Genomic DNA, 19,709 nt, shown 5'->3' on the forward strand with positions numbered 1-19,709 from the left:
TGACGTGGCTGCGGAGGCCCCACCACGCTGACGTGGCTTTGTGGGACCCACATGCTGACGTGGTACTGCGGGACCAACAAGCTGACGTGGCGTGGTGGGTCCCACGTGCTGACGTGGCAGGTGTGGGTCCCACGTGCTGACGTGGCAGGTGTGGGTCCCACATGGTGACGTGGCTGAGTGGGACCCACATGGTGACGTGGATCTGTGGCACCCACATGCTGACGTGGCCTCTGTGGGTCCCACATGCTGACGTGGCAGGTGAGGGTCCCACATGCTGACGTGTCTCCGTGGGACCCACACGCTGACGTGGCTTCTGTGGGTCCCGCATGCTGACCTGGCCTCTGCGGGACCCACATGCTGACGTGGCATATGTGGGACCCACATGCTAGCTTGACCGGTGGAATGTGCTATTGTATCAGTGGTTTACCGTTACAGCATCCCCATATTATGTTACAGTAGGGCACTGCTTGTAACGTTTTTTGGCTGTTACAGTTGATTCCTGTTTGTGTTACTATAGGGGCCAATTGTAACGTTCGCAAACGTAACGCCCATTAGTGTTACAGTAAGCTCTATTGTAACGGATATTGGGCCTATTGTAACATGACTTGGGCATTACAATTGGCCATCTATGTAGTAGTGATCATGTGCACCGTTTGCAAACACGATCATTAGCAGCATGACCGTTCTCCACAGGCGGCTGCACTTGGGGGGGGTTCATTCACAAGTGTGGCCATCAACACTGGTCCCTTCTGTGGTAGACCTTGGGGAGGCACAGCCGCCAAGGTCTCCCAAAGCAGGCGGTGGATCAAAGGATGATGATAAACTCATCATCGGTTGATTCATCCCCAGGCATTCCGTTGTTAACTGGTGGAGGAGGAGGGGCTGGGGCTTGAGCAGCATATGTTGATGCTGGTGGTCATTTAGACGGTTTTTGTCTCAACAGGTCCATATGAGATCTGGAAGGCCGGTGTTACAATCAAAGCAAAGGAAACACTCCATCTGAACCCCGCCGCCATTGTGATGTTGTGGTGGTGTTGCTGGTTAGCCCATTTCTCGAATTATTACCGAATATAGTAGAATTATGAATTGACAGAACTGTGATGATAATCTGTTTTTCACAAATGGACATGCCTGGTATATATAGCAATAGTTTTCACCTGCGAACCAAATGGGCACACAAAACGTATTGATTATAAAAGTCAAACATCACATAGAATACTCCTTGGGTGGGTCCCCTTTTAATTGTCTTTTATATTAAAAATTTGTGTCTCTCTTATTTCCCAAAGCAATTGTTTGAATATATTTAAGAGACTTATATGTCTATATTACGGTTTCCAATATTTGATTAATTTAAACAAACCAATCAATTTAGTCTAATTGAAGGGTGAAGGAAACTAATCATCCAAATAACAATTTATTAATATGTGTTTTTTTTCTCAAGGTATAACTAATGAAGGACCAAGTGAGTGTCAAATAAAAAAGTAAAATGCCCCAAAATATGAATTAGAAAAATTAGATACCATTAAAGAAGAGTATCTCATCAAAAGTAAAACATATACAAATAATAGGAATTATATGCTTAATGAGAAATGGTCCTCGGCTGACCGAAGAATATGTTGTGGATGGTTAGCAAATGTTTTGATGAGTTGCAATTAGACTAATAGTTACTGCAATTAGGTATATAGTATATATTTATAAGAGGTTAAGTTAAATAATTAAAAGAGGAGCACCAAATTAAATTTCAAGGAATAGGACAAAAACATAAACTCCCTTCCACAACCATCAGATTAGGTTTAGATCCGATGGTCCACGTTAAAGGAAGCCTGATCCCGAGTAAGCTAATCTAACCAATCAAATAGCAGGATCCTAGGTAAACTAATCTAACCAATCACAAAGCATGATCCTCCCTACACTAATCTAACCAATCACATTACTTTTCAATCATTATAAATCAACAACAATTGCACACCTTTATTTTATTAGACACAGAGATCTGAGGAGATATATCTTAGTATTTGACAAGACATCTTAGCTAATATCACCACCATGGTTCTTATGATGAATGCACAACCTAGTAACTAAAAGGAGCCACGTCGTCCATCCTATGAAGAGGTGGTTTCTTCATGTATTATTCCAATGTTATGCGTATATATTGTGCATATGATATGATTTTGTTATTTGGAGTGTATCTAACTTTGATTTTGTTTAATTGTAGATGATCTGTCAGGCTATTAGTTCTTTAAACAATAAAAATGGCTCGAGTTCTACCGCCATTGCAAAATTCATCTAGAAACATTATGGACGGCTTTCAAACAATTCTAGGAAGAAGCTACTTGCACTACAAGAAAACAGGTCAAAACCGACCGCCCAAAACCGACCGCCGCATATAAAACCGACCGACAGTCGCGTGGTCGGTTTTAACCCGTCGAAATCACAAAACGACGTCGACCTGGGTGACGTGGGCAACAAATAAAACCGACCGTCGGCAACGGTCGGTTATATGTATGACATGGCATTGTTATAACCGACCGTTCCCTGTGGTCGGTTTTGTGTTCCGCGGAAAAATAATTAAAAATCAATTTAAATAAAAATATCTGTGCGTCAGCCCCTTAAAACGACGTCGTTTTCTTTGTTTGGTACTAAAACCGACCGATTGGTCGGTCGGTTTTAACCTGCAGCTTTTATATCACTTTTTAGCTAGTAGTGAGCTCCCATTCACTTGAAAAAAATCAAAGGAGAAGAAAGGAGCTAAAGTGGGGAAGAATTATTGCTTGCAAACATTTCAAGTAAGTGATTTTCATTTCTTTGCATTAAATGTGTGTGTGGTGGGTGTGTTAAATGTGTTTGTTATATTAAATGTGTGTGTGTGTGTGTATTGAATGCTTGTATTGAATGTATGAAATTCATGTGAAATTATTAATTTGTTAAATGTATGTGTTATTACATTTGTGTATTGAATGTATGTGTGTATTGAATGTATGTGTGTATTGAATGTATGTGTTATTAAATGTATGTGTGTGTTAAATGTGTGTGTTAAATGTGTGTTAAATGTGTGTGTAGATGACAAACTTGGATCGAAGTTGGATTAGTAATCAAGTGCAAAGTGATAAAATTTCGTTAACTCCGGAATATAGGAATGGTGCAGAAACTTTTTTAAAATTTGCAAGTGAAAATGGAATGGGAGAAGATGGTACAATGAAGTGTCCTTGTAAACGTTGTAGGAATTTGAATTGGTTAAGTATCGATGATGTTAGATTCCATTTACTTGCTAAGGGGATGCTTGAGGGTTATACCGTTGGACATTTGGACATCACATGCTGAAGAAAGAGGAAGAAAACGTAGTCGAACATCGCATAATCGTTATTGTGTTCGGGAACCTACGAAGGTAGAACAACCGGTAGATTTGAATGCGATGCTACATGATTTTGCCGGTGAAAATTCCGAATTTTATAACAACGTGGATACGGGAACTAGGAATGTAGAAGAAGTTCCAAATGATAGTGCAAGAAAATTGTATGAGGTGATTGTTGAAAATGGAGCACCTATTTATCCCGGTAATACGAAGTATACAAGATTAAGCTTTACCACAAAATTGTTAGAATTCAAGAATATCTCACATTGTAGTAATAAGGCTTTTGATAGTTTGCTTACACTTTTTGCGGATGTATTACCAAAAAAACACACGTTGCCCCAAACTTATTATGAAATGAAGAAGATAAGATAATGAGGGTTTGAGGGTGAATATCAAAAGATTGATTTATGTGAGAATGATTGTATGTTATTTTATGGAGATGACAAGGATAAAGTTGTGTGTGATATATGTGGTCAAGATCGTTATCGGGATGTTTTGAGGAAAGGAAAAATGTAAAAAATACCAAAAAAAATATTGAGACATTTTCCTTTGATTCCTCGACTACAACGCTTGTATATGTCAAAACATACATCCGACCATATGAGATGGTACAAGAATCGAGATGTCAAAGATGGAGAAATTAGTCATCCCGCGGACGGAGAGAAGAGTGGAAAAATTTTGATCGTCGATATCCATCATTGCTCAAGAAATTCGTAATATAAGGCTTGGCCTTGCAACCGACGGTTTCAACCCATTTGGCCCTACTGGGGAAAAAAACATATAGTGTGTGGCCCATAGTAGTAGTTGTCTACAATCTTCCGCCATCAATGTGTATGAAAAAACCCTATGTTTATGACCGATATAGTGCCGGGTCCGAATAGCATTGGCAAAGATATTAACGTTTGTCTAAGGCCTCTCATTGATGAATTGAAGATATTGTGGAATACAGGAATTGAAACATATGATCAATCTTTGAAACAAAATTTTACAATGAGAGCGGCTCTTATGTGGACAATTAGTGATTATCCCGCTATGAGTATGATAAGTGGATGGTCGGGTAAAGGAAAATTAGGATGTCAAGTGTGTCTTGGAAGTGTGCAAGGGTTTCAATTAAAACATTGTGGTAAATGTAGTTTCTATGGCACGAACCGAATATTCCTTGAACCGAATGATCCACTACGTCGGAAAAGTAATTTGTTTGATAATACGGAAAGAAGAGTGTTTCGTGGTCGTTTGTCCGGGGAGGGGTGTAAGGAGTTGCTTGACGTTTTAGTTTTTTCACCACCCGGAAAGACTAATACAAAGGCGAGGAGTATCGGATATGGGGAAGAGCATCATTGGACTCATGTTCCAATTTTTTATGAACTCCCTTATTGGTCTTCACATAGTTTACGATATTCAATTGATATCATGCATACGGAAAAAAATGTTTTTGAGAACCTATTTTTTACTATTGTGATGCGAAGAAGTCAAAGGATCACAAAAAAAGCAAGAGCGGATTGCAAGCACTTTGGTGTGTTACCTCATTTGTGGATCGATGAAAATGGCAAGTCACCCAAAGCACCTTTTTCCATTACAAGAAAACAACGTAAACTTTTGTGTGAATGGATTAGTTCACTGAAACTTCCAGACGGTTATTCCTCAAATATATCTCGTTGTTGTAATGTTGAGGAGTGTACATTTTATGGATTCAAATCGCATGATTGTCATATATTTCTTCAAAAATTATTGCCTCTTGCAATTCGTGAGCTTTTACCGGCGCCTATTGCGGATGCCATCACGGCAATTGCAAATTTTTTTCAAGATTTGTGCTCATCCACGGTTACAAAAACCGATTTGGAAATAATGGAAAAATCAGTTGTGAAGGCATTGTGTTTGTTGGAAACAATTTTTCCTCAAAGTTGGTTTGATTCGATGGAACACTTGGTTGTGCATTTGGCGGAAGAAATTAGACTTGCTGGACCTGCTTACTGGCATTGGATGTATCCAATTGAGCGTTTATTGGGGAAGCTAAAACAAAAAGTCGGCAATAAAGCAAGAGTTGAGGGTTCCATTGCCGAACGATATATGGAGGAGGAGATTGTCAATATTTGTGCTTTTTACTTTGCATCCGACTCGATTCACAATAAATTAAGTCGTAACGAAGTTTTGTTTGATGTACAAAAGACCGACAAATTAGAAGTTTTTTAAATATCCATGTGATTCTCTTGGAAAGAACGAAGTCGATATTTGAATGATGATGAGCAATTATTAGCTGATGAATATGTTCTTCTAAACTCTCCTGAAGTTCAACCTTATCTAAGGTATGTTAAATACATTTTATGATAAATTTTTGTGAAGATGTCAATACTTTATGATAAATTCATGTTATTGACATTTATGCATTATTGTAGGAGGTACCAAGATCGAGTTATGAGACAACGTCCTGAGACAACACCACAACAATTAGATCATATTGTGAAAACTCGATTCAAAGCTTGGTTTAAGAAAAAGGTTGAGAAAGACGAGATAGACGGACCTCGTTTCATGGACTTGCTAGAAGGTTTGGCATTAAAGGTCATGACTTTTGAAACTTGTCAAGTTAATGGATATAAATTTTCAACATCATCCGCATCCGGTTCGGTGTTGTAGTTAAGGAACTTTGCACGAAAATAATCTTGATTATTATGGTCAACTAATAGAAATTATAAGACTTATTTATCAAGGATGCAATCATGTATATTTGTTCAAATGTATTTGGTTGATAGTCTCGGAAATGGTGTGTGAGGATCGATAAGAACGAGTCGTGACGGTTGATATAACTTCAAGATTGAGATCTAACGAAGTTTTTATTTTAGCTAGTCAAGCCTCTCAAGTGTATTACGCTCCTAGCGTATTGGATCCACGAAGCAAAAAATATATACGGTGGTCAAATCTAAAAGTCGTCCGATTGATGAATCAATTATTGTGCAAAATGATATAGAGGACGCTTTTCAAGAAGATAGATCTAATGCCGCTAGCTCATTTTCACTATTTTGATTTTGCACAATATGGACAAATACCATTTATTCGGCATGAAAAATCAAGATGATGATGATGAAGAAGACGAATTGCGAGATGATGAAAATCAAGATGATGATGATGATGTTGAACACAATGAAGAAGAGGAAGATGAAGAAGATAATGAAGATAATGATGATGATAATGAAGATGATGATGAAGATGATGACGGTTTTGATGACTTTCAATGATGTTTAATTTTGTGTAATGATTTATAATTGGATCATATACGATGGTGTAATGATAAACAATGTTGTTTAGGCTGCTTAGTAATTTGGTTATGTATTGCTATTTGATGTTGGTACAGGATTTGGCAACTGAAACTGCAAACGAATTATGTTTTTTTTTTCTTTTTTTGCCCAGAAAACCGACCGATAGTACACATAACCGACCGGTTTGACCATAAAATTCCAGAAAACCGACCGAAAACAACTTAAAACCGACCACCTTCTTCAACAAAACCGACCGTACTCATCTAAAAGCGGTCGGTTATGATTCGGTCGGTTTTAAATATCAGGATGGCCTACTGGTACAAGCCCGACCGAGTCATAACCGACCACATATAACCGACCGTGGCAGGATTTGACCTCGGTCGGTTTTACCTAAAAATCAGTCAAAGCATATCTATATTATTTGTTATATATATAAAAATTATAATAATATAAGTTTACCAGAAAACCGACCGCATTCATGTAAAACCGACCACTTTTTTCCGAAAACCAACCGTATTCTTATAAAACCGACATGTTTAGACAAAACCGATCGTTACCCCTTTGACTTCGGTCGGTTTTAGGTAAAACTCAGTCAAAGCTAATATATTATTTATTTATATATATAGTATAAATTATAATAATATAAACAAATATATATATTATATAAATATATATATATAATATTTAAATGTAATATTGATATAAAATATATTCAGAATATAATATATATACAGTCATAGCTATCTTCAGTCTTACATACACGGATGGTTACAAGTGAAGTGTCCGGAGAGGAAGGTGTGAAACCTAACTCTTGTTTCCTCCTTTCCTCACGGTGACAAGCTGTAAACGTCGTTCATCCCGTCTCCTTTGACGATATTCAAAGCAGAATGTAGACTGACTCAGTACTAGTCAGTATCTCGTGTCTATATATTATGGCTCTTTTTAATATATATTATTTAACTTTTGTTTTCTAACTTGATGGCCAAGAATTTAAGAGTATTCTGATCATTGCATGTATATTCTTATAACTTATATATGTTCATAAGCAGTGTTCTAATTAAAAATCCCGATTTAACTGAGTAATCCCCGATTAATCCACTACAAGGTCGGCCAATGATTCGATTTTTGAAATACGATTAATCCTTATATATATTCTTATCGAAGTATATATGATATTATTAAAATTAAAATATTATATACCTTAAATATGAATAATTATAGAATTTATGAATATAGTAATATTATTTTTAATTATAGAGTTACTAATAGCTAATATAGTATTATTTTTTAATTTGAAATTAAATTATTATTAAATAATACTAGCTATTAATATATAATTTTATCTTAAATATTTTAATATTAAAAGCTATGGTTTTTATTTAATTAATAAAAACCCTACATTTAGGGTTTAAAAAACCCTAAATTTAGGGTTCAATATAAAACCGACCGACCCTTACTAAAACCGACCGATTTTTTTTTTGCGCCTAAATATTTCGTGAAAAATTAAAAAACCGCGCCACAGTGAAACGACGTCGTTTCACTGGGGACGAAGACATAACCGACCGCTGCTGCGGTCGGTTTTTTGCTCTGTATATAAAAAAGAACAGCCGTTACTTTTTTGCTTGTCTTGGATTGCTATGAGAGGTGCAAGACGCACTTGTTGAAATTCTCGTGAAATTTGAGCTAATATTCACCTGCCTTCTTTACATCATGGTTCCCTACCTGTCCATTTGTGTTCATGAAGTTAAGTTAAATGCTGCGGACCGGTGCCCTTCGGTGTATGTCTCCTATTGAGCGGTTTATCTTGCCAAAGCTGAATGTGAAAATCATTATGTACGTACTAGGAGCAAAACAGAAGGGCTCAATTGCCAGAAGGCTCCTAGAGCGGAGTGTATTCACATTTGTTCAAGGATTTTTGGTTTGTGAAGAAGCCAAAGAAAATACTGATTTTGGAAGAGTCCAACAAATTTGACGTACCATATTGGAACAAGAAGGAATAAAAGATGGAAAAGGTTCCAAATTAGAAGATCAGAATGCGAAAGCATGTCATACGTACACTCTGTTCAATAGCGGCAATAAGGGAAAATGGCGCTTTTGCTTGAGTAAGTTCTTAGTCTCTTACATTTATTAAATACTTAAAAAACTAATTAACATTGCCTCTTTATAAACCGTTTCAATTATTTACTTGATAGGATTCATCGAGCTTCAGTTGATTTGAAGCCGATCAAAACTTCAGAAGATACAAAAAGAGCAACACACACTCCCAAAGAGTTTTGAAGATGTTAAAGGTCAAGTGAAAAATCTGGACACAATTTCAAACCGAGTTACAAGTTGTTAGCATTAGGTCCCAATCGAACAGCGAGGCGGTTTAGCGGGGTATTTATAAATGGTTATCGATTCCACATCAAAGAAGAGAGATGTCTCGATGCACCACCAAAACGTGGAGTTTTTTAACTGCTGAAACCACTAGTTTTGCAAAATTCTAGGACCCAATCCAATTATCGGGAAGTGAAAACTACTATGGGTCTATTGAAGAATTTGAGTTGCTTCTGGGGGAGTATTCCGGGTGGTTATGTTTAAGTGTTGCCTGGTACCAAGAAGAAAAAGATCCCTTTTGTCTGGGGGGGGGGGGACTAGGTCAAATTTTAAAAGTCCCGTCACAAATCTGATCCTTATGTTCTTGCTTCAACAAGTGCAGCAAGTATTCTATGGGAAGAATCCACTGCAAATCTGTTCAATATGTTATGAAAAGACTACCCACGGGTTTGGTGTGACGCCTCTTGAATGAAGACCAAGTATTTGTTGGAAGAAGAAAACAACCCTCCTGATAAACATGATTTTGATTCTATCTCGATTTCCAACTACAAAAATCCAAAGTTGTGAATTTCGTTGGTTCAGGGAAGATATCCCAAAAGACAAGGTCCCTGTATAACCAACTTAAGTAAAAAAAAAACTCTTTGGTAATATGTAATTTAGTGAGATGTTTTGGTTGCTGCTTGTAATTTAGGGAGATGAAATATTGGCGATGTTTTAATTATGGTGATGATCTCTGAACTACATACCTGTTTTCTCTAGTTAATTAAACTGGTTGTGCTGCTATGGTCCAATGTTAGTAAACTGTTTTCCATATATAATGTGGATTGTAGCATCTTCATCTTTCTTGATGATCCTTCCTTAACTTACTAACAATCCACTTCTGTCTTTATATTTAGTTGTTCTAGTTCAGTTTTTCCAATTATCCGCATAATTGGTCTCCTTTTAATCCATATATGTTCCTTTTTGTAGGATGGCAGAGGAAGTGGTGAATGTGAGGATATAACACTTGATGCACCTTCAACAAGACAAAGTTCTTCAGGGGGGAAGAGTATATTTTTCAACTGCCAAGAGTGGATGAATTAAAACAGTGGCGCTAGAAACAATGTCAAGGATTGCCTCAACTGTACTGAAATTGGAGGATCATATTGTGCTGAATGGATAAAACCCCTACAATGGAAGCTTCTGAAGTGTGATTTCAGATTGCTTCAACTGGTAGATGCCTGCGGAAAGTGGTGGGGACCCTAAATATCTATTGGATGTGTTGTTGACAAAGACTGCAAAGCCACGGAGCAGGGGGCCATTTCTAGTGTATACGACCAAAGAAAGACCATACTTAAAAAGGTCAGTTCTTATTGTCCAAATTTTAATTAACTATAATAACAAATTTACTAGTCATATTTACTTATATAAGGCTGCTTATGTGTTTAATCTCATGAGACACATGTTTACGATTTGTGTCTTCTTTGCCAATTTTTTGCAGAAAACATCTACAAATAAACAGGAATAGGCGTCTACTTTCGTTTCTTCACACCAACTACATCAAACAAAGGCAAAGCCAAGAGGGATTCAAGGTCACTTCAGATGCAGGAGGTTGAACAGAACAAGCTTCCAAAATCACCACGTTTGCAGGAGCTAGCGACGAAGAAGAATTTCGAAGCTCACTCATTTGCAAGGGTCAAACACCAATCTGCCAACGACACCTCCATAAGAAATCTTATCGAAGCTCAACTCATGTGTGCAAGGGTTCAAAACAACAATTTGCCAAAGACACCTCAAAGCATCTTCGAAGTCAACTCATTGCACGAGTTGAAAACAACACTCGTCAAAGGTTCACCGCCGTTTGGAGGACCTACAGAAGAATCTTTCAAGCAACCCTCAGTGGAAGACCGCGAACCGATGTAAGCCCCAACGCTTTGTTGTGTATCTGCCTTGGTGGCAAACGGAGTTTACAATTTATCCAAAATGGCTACAAATTAGGTAGTAATCTTTTCCCTTAGCTCACACCATTTTCTAACATACCAACTGATATTTTCCTGTTTCACACTTGCCATTCGGGCGAGTGAATGAGTATGAGCTGCGTAAACTTCAGACGTGGGAAGAATAAGAAGCAAAAACAAAAAGTTTCAAGGACCCCGGATTAGGAAACTATGCTGCTAATCCAATTTAAGCGATTAGATCCAAGCAGAGTTACAACGGAAAATAGGATCGGAAGATCCTGAATTATGTTGTGGAAAATGACGACGGGAGATGGAAAGTGATGGACCACTTCAGAGGTAATATTTTATACTTATATGTACACTTTTATTTATTTGTTGTTTATTTTATTATTAATTAGCTGTTTGTGAAATTATCTGAACACCTATTGGGTAATTTGGAAGGGTTGCATTTGATTTTGCACTTATTCATGTACATTTTTTCCATTTGTTGGTAGAGCCTATTAACTACTTAGTAATCAAGAATATAGATAAAAAAAAGAGTTGTTGTGTTAATGCTTTCTTTTTTGAGAATTTTAAAAGTTTGTGTTGTTAATTTTAAGTTGTTTTGTTAAACGCTTATTCATTGTTTATTAGGGCTAGACCACACATTTGCATTGCCATAATTATGTCTTTAAATGTCTAAGAGATTTTTTTATTTACTTAACAATATCACACGATATATTGTTTTAGTTCTTATGTTACATTTTTTCTTCATTTGTGTTTAATATTTACTTGCATAGGGAATCAAATCTGTCCAGAAACGAAACAATACCTGTCCCAGGAACCGTTTCGCGAGCAAATGCTATAGTATTTGGGTGTGTGATAAGGATCCGGTGGATCCTATCGACAAAGGCAAAAAGGTTGCTGCTGCTAGACAAAAAGTGCAAAAAACTATTTCAAGGCCCAACATTGCAGCAACTGCTAACACCAACCAGGGATCATTCTGCACCAAGTGGTAACAAATTTGCGTATATGGCCTGCGAGAACGTCCGAAGCAGAATCTTGAAGCTGAATCGAAAATGAGGAGAGAGGCAGAGGATGTTGGTGATACAGATTTACAAACGGAAGTGACGGTGAAGAAAGTAGAAGAAGGTTTCATATGGTCATTTGTACTTTATTTCTTCTGTACGTATCATTTTTTAATAATTAGTAGGATTATTAGCAATAATATGGTAATTGCATTTATTTTATTGATTGGCTATCTGAACAGAAGAACCCTAATAAACGACGTATGAGGACGTTCACACATGTTTAAAAGTTCATGCTTTAGGACTGCTGCTGAAAAGATTCTTTGTTAAAACTGAGTAAAAAACCACGAGGGTCAACCCATGGAGAGCGCCAAAACTAGATTCAGATGGTTGGAGCAATTTCATGGGGACTCTAGTTACGGATCACGTGCACTTACTTATGTTCATTGGCATGTTGTTCCAGATGATTTGAAGAGGACAATGTTGGAATTACTTTGGTGACCTCTATAACCTCACTTACTTACTTTTCTCATACTGTGCACCAACTCATTCAAGTTATATGTTGACCACCTTATAGGAGAGGTTTGATATCGCACCAAGAAGGGGAAAAAAGTGGGTGTACAAGACACTTAATTCATCCTGGAGAACACCACACGTCTCGTGTCAAGCTTGATGCATTACTCCAATTTGTACAACTGCTGAGGATAGGATTCAAAAAACAGGCCGGAATATATTCGCTAGAGGATTTTAGATGCTGTTGGACTACTGGGAGGGACGATGGAGTCAGTCTATTTATAAAGGTTGGCAAGTCATAGTTTAGAATTAATTTGCTTGGCACGCCATTTGAAATGGAAAGTAAAATATCGATAACATGTTTTTGTAACAGATTTTGGCTGTGAGGATGGATAATAAGGATCTGCAATATGTAGTTGAGACCACACACTCTCGGTTGCAAGAGGTCTGCTGAGCTTCGAACAACAACTGGTATGAACTATAAACAACTTGAGTTACCCTATAGCTTTTAATAATTGTCATAAATATTTGTAAATTGATGAGGTCCGTTAATTTGTTTAATTTGTAGAAAAGAAATAAAATTGAGTGCCTTGTACCTTTTTCTTATATTAATTTTTAGAGTGAGTGTTGATAATCGCCCGTTTGATGTTTACTTTTGGATAATTGCCATATGAGTTTATCAGAGGCACAGACTTCAATAATACTTTGAAGGTAGAAGCTTTACTGCCAATCTAACTCTTCTGCATTTAAATTTTTATGGATTTTTTTCTTTACAATAGCCGTTTGGACTGGTACCTACTTTGAGTTTAGCTTTGAGTTGGCAGTAGTTTTTTAATCCTATTTTAAAAATGCACTCAAATTATGTAATGGCCCAATTCACAGTTGTAAATTCAATTTCGTTAATTAGTTTGAAAAGTTCCGAAGGTGAGTTATTTTCGCATACTTGATTTTTTTGTTTCTACCTTCAATGTTCCCGTTACTCAAGCTTGTCTAATTTCAAAGTCTACTTACGAAGTGAAGTTGTTGTGTTTTTCTGTATCTTGACAGAAACAAGATGACCCAAAATCAGAGGTCCCCATCAGAGGCTAAAAAATTTGTAGTAAAGTCGCAAGCGCAAGCCTGGGCACGCTGTACAGTAAGTACCAACAGCAATTAAGAAAAAACTTGTAAAGTTAAATTATCTCTCAGTATATATATTTGAACTCATTTTACCTCTACCTCTGTAACACTTGACAAAAACTTTTCCTTGTAGGATTCTGTTGTGGAAAAGATAAGAAAGAAGGAAATGATTCAGTGAGCTCGTTTCCCAAAAGAAAAAAGAACGGGCCAGCTTGGTTGTGGGAGCAGGCCAGGTTAAAACAGCAAGCTTCGCCGAAACTCCAGTTGATCCGGTTACAATTACAGTCGAGGAGCTGCGACAAAGATTGCCTCAGCTAGAGAGTGAGATGGAAGCAAAGTCAATACAAAAGTTCAACATAAATGGCCTGGTTGCTGACGAAGAAAGAAACCGGAGAGAGGCAAATCCGGGTCTGAAAGTTGACATTACTCCTGACTTTTGTGCAACTGTTTCTAGTGATGGAGATCAATTGGCACTCCAATCACTCCTGGCACCGCTTCTGGAACAGCTCCTGGCACCATCCCATGGGCACCACCGTACTCTTTAATTATAACCTGTTTTTACGTAAAAAATTCAGTAATATGAATTTGTGCCTTCATTGTTTGTCAGATTGTTTTGATTGTTACGTGTCTTAAATGGTTTGCATGGGATGATTTGTGTGGAGGGATGGTTGGTATTCTGTTTCTTTGGAGTTTGGTATTTGTTAGTTAGGTGGATGATGGTGGAAGTTTGGATGGATGTTTGTGGATGTTTGTTGGATTATTTATTATTTTTACTGGGAATGCTCCAAAAACAAATGCAGCATTGCAGAAAATTTTTAAAATATGTGTTACACTAGCTCATTTAACGTTACAAGTTGATTAATGTTTGGTTAAGTTAGTCCAATTCGTGTTTCCAAAGAACCCTTTTCCTGTTCAATAGTCCCACCGGCTTGACGGGCTTGCGGAGGCCCCACCACTCTTGACGTGGCTTGTGGGACCCAATGCTGACGTGGTACGCGGGACCAACAAGCTGACGTGGCGTGGTGGGTCCCAAGTGCTGACGTGGCAGGTGGTGGGGTCCCAGGCTGCCGTGGACAGGTGTGGGTCCACATGGTGCCGGGCGAGTGGGACCACATGGTGACGTGGGAATCTGTGGCACCCACATGCTGAAGTGGCCTCTGTGGGTACACATGCTGAGTTGGGCAGCGTGAGGGTCCCACATGCTGCGTTTCTCCGTGGGGACTGGGGACCCACACCTGCAGTGGCTCTGGTTGGGGTCCCGCATGCTGACCTGGCCTCTGCGGGACCACCTGCTGACGTGGATATGTGGCCCCACATGCCTAGCTTGACCGGTGGACTGTTCTATTGTATCAGTGGTTACCGTTACTGCGCATCCCCCTATTATGTTTACAGTGGCACTGTGTAACGTTTGGCTGTTTACAGTGATTCCTGTTTGTGTTAACTATAGGGGCCACTTGTAACGTTTAGCCCAAACGTTAACGCCCCTCGTGTACAGTAAGTCTATTGTTAACGTGATATCTGGGGCCTATTCGTAACATGAATTGGGCATTACACTGGCCATCTATGTAGTAGTGATCATGTGCCCACCGTTTGTCACACGTCATTAGCCAGATTGACGTCTCCACAGGCGCGGCACTTGGGGGGGGTTCAGGGTTCATTCACAGTGTGGCCATCAACACATGGTCCTTCTTTGGTAGCCCTTGGGGAGGCACAGCCGCCAAGGTTCTCCCAAAGCAGGCCGGGGATCACGGATGATGATATACCTCATCATCGGTTGATTTCATCCCCAGGCATTCCGTTGTTAACTGGTGGAGGAGGAGGGGCTGGTCTTGAGCAGATCTGTTGATGCTTGGGTGGTATTTAGACGGGTTTTGTGTCTCAACAGGCTCCATATGATGATCTGGATAAGGAAAGGCCGGTTGTACAATCAAAAGCAAAGGAATCACTCCCTCTGAACCCCCGCCGCCATTTGTGAGTTGTGGCTGGTGTTTGCTGGTTAGCCATCTCGAATTATTCCGAATATAGTAGAATTCTGCATTGACAGAACTGTGATGATAATCGTTTTTTCACAAATGGAAATGCCTGGTATATATAGCAAAGTTTTCACTTGCGAACCAAATGGGCACACAAAACGTATTGATTATAAAAGTCAAACATCACATAGACTACTCCCTGGGTGGGTCTCTCCCTTTTAATTGTCTTTTATATTAAAAATTGCTGTCTTCTCTTTCCAACGGCAAATTGTTTGAATTATTTAAGAGACTTATTATGTCTATATACGGTTTTCCAAATTTGATAATTTAAACAAAAACCAATCATATTGTCTAATTTAAGGGTGAAGGAATACTAATCATCAAAATAACAATTTATTAATAATGTGTTTTTTTTCTCAAGGTATAACTAATGAAGGACACGTGAGGTCAAATAAAAAAGTACAAGCCCCAAAATAGGAATTTAGAAAATTCGATACCATTCAAGAGCGGATTCATCAAAAGTAAAACCTATACAACTAATAGGAATATAGCTTATGAGAAATGGTCCTCGGCTGGACCGAAAGAATTACTGTTGGGATGGTTAGCAAAATGTTTTGCTGAGTTGCCAATTAGCTAATAGTACTGCACATGCAATTAGGTATTAGTATATATTTATAAGAGGTTAAGTTAAATAATTAAAAGAGGAGCACCAAATTCAATTTCAAGGAATAGGAAAAAACATAAACTCCTTCCACAACCATTCAGTTAGGTTTAGATCGATTGGTCCCACGTTACAGAAGCCTGATCCGCGTAAGCTCTCTAAACAAAGCAAATAGCCGGGAAAATCCTAGGTACAACTAATCTAACCAATCACACAGCATGCTCCTCCCTCACTAAATCTAAACCAATTCAACATTACTTTTCAATCATTTCTAAATCAACAAAACAATTGCACACCTTTATTTTATTAGACACAGAGAGTCTGTAGGAGATATTATCTAGTATTACAAGACATCTTAGCTAATACACCACCATTGGTTCTTATGATGAATGCCACAACTAGTAACTAAAAGGAGCCACGTGTCCATCCTATGAAGAGTGGTTTCTTAGTATTCTTCCAATGTTATGCGTTATATATTGTGCATTTTATGATATGATTTGTATTTGGAGTTATCTAACTTTGATTTTGTTTAATTGTGATTGATCTGTACGCTATTAGTTCTTAAAAATAAAAATGGCTCGACTTTCTACCGCCTTGCAAATAATTCATCTAGAAACACATATGGACGGCTTTCAAACAATTCAGGAAGAAGCTTACTGCACTACAAGGCAAACAGTGTCAACACCGACCGCCCAAAACGAACCGCCGCATATTAATAAAACGGCCGACTAGTCGCGTGGTCTGGTTTTAACCCGTCGAAATCCACAAAACGAGTCGCACCTGGGGGTGAGTGGCGCAACAAATAAAACCGACCGTCGGGCACAACGGTCGGTTATATGTATTGACATGGCATTGTTATAACCGACCGTTCCCTGTGGTCGGTTTGTGTCCGCGGAAAAAAAAAATAATTAAAAAATCAATTCAATAAAATATCTGTGCGTCCGCCCTTAAACCGACGTGGTTTTCTTTGTGGTACTAAAACTCGGACCGATTGGTCGGTCGGTTTTAACCTGCCGCCTTTTATATCCATTTTTTAGTAGTAGGGCTCCATTCACTTGAAAAAAATCAAAGTCGAAAAAAGGAGCTAAAGTGGGGAAGAGCATTATTGCTTGCAAACATTTCAAGTAGTGTTTCATTTTCTTTGCATTAATGTGTGTGTGGGGGGTGTGTTAAAATGTGTTTTGTATCTTAAAAGGTGTGTGTGTTGTGTGGATTGAATGCTTGTAGTGAATGTATGAAATTATGTGAAATTATTGTTAATTTGTTACATTTATGTGTTATACATTGGTATTGAATGTAGGTGTATGACTGTATGTGTGTATTGAATGTATGTGTTCTTAAACTGTATGTGTGTGTTAAATGTGTGTGTTAAATTGTTGTTAAATGTGTGTGTAGATGACAAAACTTGGATCGTAAGTTGGAGTAGTAATCACGTGCAAAGTGATAAAATTTCGTTAAACTCCGATATCGGAATGGTTGCATGGAAACTTTTTTAAAATTGCAAGTGAAAATGGAAGGGAGAAGATGCTACAATGAAGTGTCCTTGTAAAGTGTGTAGGAATTTGAATTGGTTAAAGTATCGATGATGTTCGATTCCATTTACTGCTTACGGGGATTGCTTGAGGGTTATACCGTTGGACATTTTGTCACCTTTCACATGGCTGAGAAAGAGGATAGAAAACGTAGTCGAACATCGCATTAATCGTTTGTGTTCGGGAACCTACGAAGGTCGAACAAACCTGTTAGATTTGAAGGCGATGCACTACATGATGTTGCCGGGCCAATTCCGCATTTTATAACAACGTGGATACGGGAACTAGGAAATGTAGAAGAACGTTCCAAATGATAAGTTGCAAGAAAATTGTATGAGTTGATTTGTTGGAAAATGGAGTCCACCTATTTATCCCGGTAATACGAAGTATACAAGATTACGCTTTACCACACAATCGTTAGAATTCAAGAATATCTACATGTAAGTAATAAGGCTTTTGATAGGTTTGCTTACATTTTGCGGATGTAATTTTACCAAAAAAACAAAAAAACCCGTATTGCCCTAAACCCTTATCTGAAATGAAAGAAGATAAGATAATGAGGGTTTGAGTGTGAATATCAAAAGATTGATTTATTGTGGAGACTGATTGTTTGTTATTTTATGGGAGATGACAAGGATAAAGTTGGGTGATATATGTGGTCAAGATTCGTTATCGGGTATTTTTTTGAGGAAAGCTGGTATAAAAATTGTTTTTTAAAAAAATACCAAAAAAATATTGAGACATTTTCCTTTGATTCCTCGACTCAACGCCTTGTATATGTCAAAACATACTCCGACCCATATGAGATGGTACAAGAATCGAGCTGTCAAAGATGGAGAATTAGTTTCATCCCGCGGGCGGAGAAAGAAGAGTGGAAAAATTTTGATCGTCGAATTCCTTTCATTGTCTAAGAAATTCGCTAATATAGGCTTGGCCTTTGCCACACCGACGTTTCAACCCATGGCCCTACTGGGGAAAAAAGAAAAAAACATATGTGTGTGTGTCCCATTTAGAGTAGTTGTCTACAATCTTCCGCATCAATGTGTATGAAAACAACCATATTAGTTTTTGACCCGAATATAGTGCGGGGTTCCGCAGTAGCATTGGCCACGCTATTAACGCTTTGTCTAAGGCCTCTCATTGATAATTGAAGATATTGTGGAATACAGGATTGGAAACAACATATGATCAATCTTTGAAAACACAAATTTTACAATGAGATCGGCTCTTATGTGGACAATTCAGTGATTATCCGCTATGAGTATGTTAAAGTGGATGGTCGGGTAAAGGAAAAATTGGATTGTCAATGTTGTTGTTTGGAAGTGTGCAAGGGTTTTCAATTAAACATTGTGGGTACCATGTAAGTTTCTATTTGCACGAACTGAAATATTCCTTGAACCGAATGATTCCCCACTACGTCGGAAAAGTAATTGTTTGATTAAATACGGAAAGAGAGTGTTTCTGTGGGTCGTTTGCCGGGGAGGGGTTGTAAGGATGTTGCTGCCGTTTAGTGTTTTCACCACCCGGGAAAGACAATACAAAGGCGAGGAGACGGATATGGGGAGGCATCCTTGACTCATGTTCCCCCTTTTTTTTATGAACTCCCTTATTGGTCTTCACATAGTTTACGATATTCAATTGATATTCATGCATACGGAAAAAAAATTGTTTTGAGAACCCGTATTTTTTACTATTGTGATGCGGAAGAAGTCCACGATCACCAAAAAAAGCAAGAGGGATTGCAAGCACTTGGTGTGTTACCTCATTTGTGGATCGCTGAAAATGGCAAGTCACCCAAAGCACTCTTTTTCCATTACAAGAAAATCAACGTAATTTGTGTGAATGGGCTTGTCACTTGAAACTTCCCGGACGGTGTATTCCTCAAATATATCTCGTTTTTGTTAATGTTGAGAAGTGTACATTTATGGATTCATTTCTTTCAAATCGGCTGATTGTCATATATTTCTTCAAAAAATTTATTGCCTCTTGCATATTCGTGAGTTTACCGGCCGCCTATGCGGATGCCATTCCATGCAATTGCAAATTTT

The sequence above is a fragment of the Daucus carota genome, chromosome 6, assembly GCF_001625215.2.
Source record: "Daucus carota subsp. sativus chromosome 6, DH1 v3.0, whole genome shotgun sequence".
Taxonomy (NCBI): Eukaryota; Viridiplantae; Streptophyta; class Magnoliopsida; order Apiales; family Apiaceae; genus Daucus; species Daucus carota.